Below are 5,000 nucleotides of genomic sequence, written 5' to 3'. Positions count from 1 at the left end.
GAGCATTAACATGGCCATATGGGAGAAACCCCAGCAGATGGCCAGCCAGCATGCTTTACTGTTGCTTTTTAAGAAATGTAAAATGGTAGTTATGGCAACGTGTCAGGTCACATTATATGAGTTCCATCTTCGAGGAGTAGAAGGTGTGTGTGTGTGTGTGTGTGTGTGTGATGAATTGGGGTCGCAGGAAGACCCAAGGGACCTCCAGTGTGTCAGCAAAGCTGGCATCCACATGTGCATACCACAACCTTCCTCTCTCTCGCTCTCCTCTTTCTCTCTCTGTCTTTCTTTTTTTGTAAGTCTGCCTCTCTCTCTCTCTCTCGCTTTCTCTCTCTCTCAGTCTTTGTCTGTCTTATTCCTGCCTGGTTCTTTAACACCAAGGACTGGTTCTCATAAAAAGCTTTCAAAGGAGTGTGTTTGTGCGTATGTATGTGTATGTGTGTGTGTGTGTTGACAGAGAAAGAGGGGGGTAGGGGTGTCTCTGGTTAGCTGGTTAGGGGCTTCCTGATGAATACCATGTGGGGGGGGGGGGGGGGGGGAGCAAGAGAGAGAGAGAGAAGTGGGAGAAAAAGAGGGAGAGAGGGAGAGAAAGAGGAAACTGAGGAAGAGCAGAGAAGAGTGGATGAGAAAAGAATAAAGAGAAGAGAGAAACGTGGGGACAATGTGGTCTGCCTTTCATCTCATTCAAAAGAAAAAGCAAGAGGACGGCAAGCCTCCACACACACACACACACACACACACACACACACACACACACACACACACACACACACACACACACACACACACACATAAACACGCATGTATACGCAGACGCCCACCTGTGATGAACAAATATGAACACACATACCCACACATGCACACACAAATGCTCTCTAAAACACTCTATTACAATAACTACACACACATTCACAAAGATGTACACCAACTATGCCACTAGAAGGCAGGAACTTCCCTTCACCCTTCTCTCTCTCTCTCTCTCTCTCTCTCTCTCTCTCTCTCTCTCTCCCCCCTCTCTCCCTCTTTCTCTCTTCTCCACATGTATTTATTTGAACACGGGTTGGAAGGCGGTCTCTCTGTGCACAGGGACCCAAAACTAACAGTGTGTGTGTGTGTGTGTGTGTGTGTGTGTGTGTGTGTGTGTGTGTGTATGTGTGTGAGTGAGTGTGTGTGCCGCACAGGAAAAATGGCCCAGTGTTGCCTAATGAGCGGGGGAAAAAATAAATGTTTCCAGGACTATGTGTGAGTGTGGTATGCTGCGTTACTTATTTTATACACATTAAGACACACACACACACACACACACAAACACACTTGACCTTTTACTTAGTTTTTCTACGTTTTCGAGAAAGGGTCAGGATCTAGTTGGGATGATTTTGTAAACTCATACTTCACACGCACTCAAATGCATGCGCACATAAACACACACACACACACATAAACTCAAATGCATGCAGACACACACACACACACACTCAAATGCATGCAGACACACACACACACAAAAACATTAACTCAAATGCATGCGCACACACACACACACACACACACACACACAATCAAATGCATGCACGCATAAGAGAGCCAGTAATGACGCGGCTTTATTCTTATTTCGTTCTTTTCTTGTCTTTCCTCCCCCTACCCCACCTTCTCCCGCTCGTTCTCTCTTTCGCTCTTTCTCTCTCTCTCTCGCTCTCTGTCTGCCTGTCTGACTGTCTGTCTGTCTGTGTCTCGCTGTGGTGCTTTTCTCTGCTGGAGTGCTGCTCATGCCTCTGTGGTCCTGTAGACATTCTTGTGGCTTTCTGAGCCCAGATTTATCCAGCAGAGGTTGGGCCGGGGAAGCTCCCATCTCCTCTCCCCCCCCCCCCCCCCCACAACACACACACACACACAAACACACACACACACACACCACCACCCTATGAACATACACACAATGATATGCACCCCCACACATACAAAGGCACATACAGTACAAATTGTCACACATCGTCTACATCCTCACACACACACACACCTCAAAACCTTCTATCAGTGTGTTTGTGTGGGTGTGTGAGTGTGTGTAGATTTGAACTGTGTTGTCACAGATATAGAGCCTCACCACAGCAGCAACAGAGTACCGATCTTAACAACGTCTCTCGCTGTCTCTCTCATATACAGACACACACACACACACACACACACACACACACACACACATACACACACACACTCCATTTAAGACACCAAGAATAACCCAGAGCTTTGCTCAGTTTGGTAGGGAGAAGGGGGAGGGTAGCAGGATTTCAGGGTTGGGGGGGTCTGGTTTCTATTACCACACATGTCAGATCCTTGAATCAGACGGCACCCCCCCCCACCCCCCCCCCCCCCCCCCCAAATAAAAACCTTAAAGCCTTGCAAAAAAAAAGATGGAAAGAAGAATGAAGAATGAAGAAAAAAAGAAGTAAGTGAATAAAGAAAAAGCCTCAAGCACATAAGCCAACACAATCCCATGATGCTACTCACCACTGGCTCTTATAGTCCCCCAATAAATTACATCTGAGCAAACACACACACACACACACACACACACACTCCTGGAGTATATTACTAAGGTTCTGGTGCTTACGTTCTCTTACAGTGGTCTCATGTTAGTGTTAGATCAGTATGTTTCTTTAGTCTCGTTCACGTTTCAGGGAAATAAAGCCATAGAAAAATCACCCTCTAAGCACCATGACATACTAACGAATATACACACATCCTCTTCTTGGGTAACTCTTGGCCACACACACACACACACACACACACACACACACACACACACACACACAAATATCCTCTTCTTGAGTAACTCTTGGACAAAGTTTTTGCAGTCGTCATTGTGTTAATGTGGGACAGACTATTCATATTCTTCTGTCTATTCATCTTCCCCACTTTCACCTCTCCTCTCTCACTATCCTTCTCTCTCTCACACACTATCTCTCTCTCTCGCTCTCTCCTTCTCTCATCATTCCCATCCAGCTGTAAAGGAAAAGGAAAGCCAAAGTCTGACTGTATATGTGGGCTGTAAATAACCTGCAGGGAGAGGAGGAGCCCTGTGTGTGTGTGTGTGAGTGTGTGTGTGTCTGTGTGTCTGTGTGTGTTTGTGTGTTTGTGTGTCTGTGTGTCTGTGTGTCTGTGTCTGTGTGTTTGTGTGCGTGTGGCCAAGAGGGTGTTTCTAGAGGCCGTGGTTGATCCATTTTTGTGAATTGGCTCACAAGTTTGGAGGAGTGTGCGTGTGTGGATTTCTTTTAGAAAAGTTTGTTGTGAATTGTGGTAAAACTTCTCGTAGTGGCATGTGCGCGTTTGTGATTTCTGAACCACTGTGCAACATTATCTGTATGAATGTATTAATCTGTATGAATCTCCTCTCAGTTGTCTGTGTGTGTGTGTGTGTGTGTGTGTGTGTGTGTGTGTGTGTGTGTGTGTTTCTTTTTAGACCTTGTTTGGTAGTGTGTTTAATCTATCATCCTATGACTTGTGTCTTTCGGTGTGTGTGTGTGTGTGTGTGTGTGTGTGTGTGTGTGTGTGTATGTGTGTGGATCTGTGCCTGATTTGCTGTGTTTTTGTGACTGAAGTGAGTATAAGTGAAGGCAGCACATAAAAAGTCCTCTTGGGCAGACTGGTAAGTAGAACCATGCTTGGCTGTGGTTTCCCAGGGTAGGGGTGTGTGTGTGTGTGTGTGTGTGAGTGTGTAAGTGTGTGTGTGTGTGTGTGTGTGCACCTCCTCGCCTCTCCAAAAGCAGCCATCTGCCCCCCTCCCCATGTTTCCGTCTTTCTTTGGCTCTCTATCTTTCTTTCTCTCTCTCCCCCTGTCTTCATCTCTCTCTCTCTCCTTTCCTCTCTTTTTCTCTCTTTGTTCAGCATATGGTTTAATGTGGCTTTAGAATGGTAGACATCCCCCTTTCGCCCTCATCTGATCACAATCTGATGACTTTATGTGTGTGTGTGTGTGTGTGTGTGTGTGTGTGTGTGTGTTTGAGTTATTTTTCCGAAACTCTCAGTGTTGATTAAACACCAAAATAATACAGCAATTATAGCATTCATAATACATTAGTGCTCATTATACTATCATACACCATGTATGATTTTAAAATTCACACATTGTTCAAAACAAATTGAAATTTAATTTTGTATTGATGTTCCTGATTAATTGACCTGAGGAAGAAGTAATGTCTCTCTGGCAGTGTATCTGTAGCATTTTGATTTGTGTTTTGTGATTTAGACTTCTGTTTTAATTATAGACATTTTTAATTAATGCAGGAAAAACTCCAGTAGGGAGAGCGAGCATCTAGATTGTGTGTGTCAGTGTGTGTGTGTGTGTGTGTGTGTGTGTGTGAGGGGACCCAGGCCTGGCTGGTTGGTGTCAGGCGGCTTTAGGGTGTACTTAATCAGCTGTAGTTAAATATGGGTCAGAATGGAGTCTACGCTATTCTCAGAGGTGGTTTGTCAGACTTATTTTTGTCATTTTTTGGCTTCTGGTCGCACCAGGCATAATCACACACACACATAGATACTAACATGTGTACACACACACACACACACACATACACACACACACACAGCTGTGGTATGTAAGGGAAACACACAGACTTCACATAATTTTGACACAAACTTTATTTAATGAACACAACAAAACAGAAATCGCTTTCCCATATTTCCTAGTAACAGCTTGTCTGTGTATAAGCACTCTGTTTAGCTAACACACAGACCAGTCTAAACATGTACAGACAAACAGTACATAAGAGTAAGTACTTCTAAACTTCTACTTTTTAATGAATTGATCAGTAAAGTATTGTATCATACAGATTGAAGAAGAGCTGAATAATAGTCACAACATCTTCTAATTCTACAAAATAAAGGACACAACTACCAAGCTTTTACCTCTTCAGGATCCCATTTTTTCAGTGTGTGACGTCACAGCGGCACAGAGTATGTGTGTGTGTGAGGGCTTTGGAGTGTGTGTCTTGCGTTTCCCCACA

The 5,000-nt window shown here is 44.4% G+C and overlaps 1 protein-coding gene across 1 annotated transcript in view; it reads left to right on the top strand.

The window, feature by feature from the left end:
* dnm1a (dynamin 1a) overlaps positions 1-5,000 on the top strand; it is a gene marked incomplete at both ends in the record, with an annotated part of 64,088 nt that overhangs the window by 39,209 nt on the left and 19,879 nt on the right. The window lies entirely within an intron of this gene.

Source organism: Sprattus sprattus, assembly GCF_963457725.1.
Source record: "Sprattus sprattus genome assembly, chromosome: 11".
Lineage (NCBI taxonomy): Eukaryota > Metazoa > Chordata > Actinopteri > Clupeiformes > Clupeidae > Sprattus > Sprattus sprattus.
Note: the sequence above shows the minus strand (reverse complement) of the source record. Positions and strands in the feature narration are given on the sequence as shown.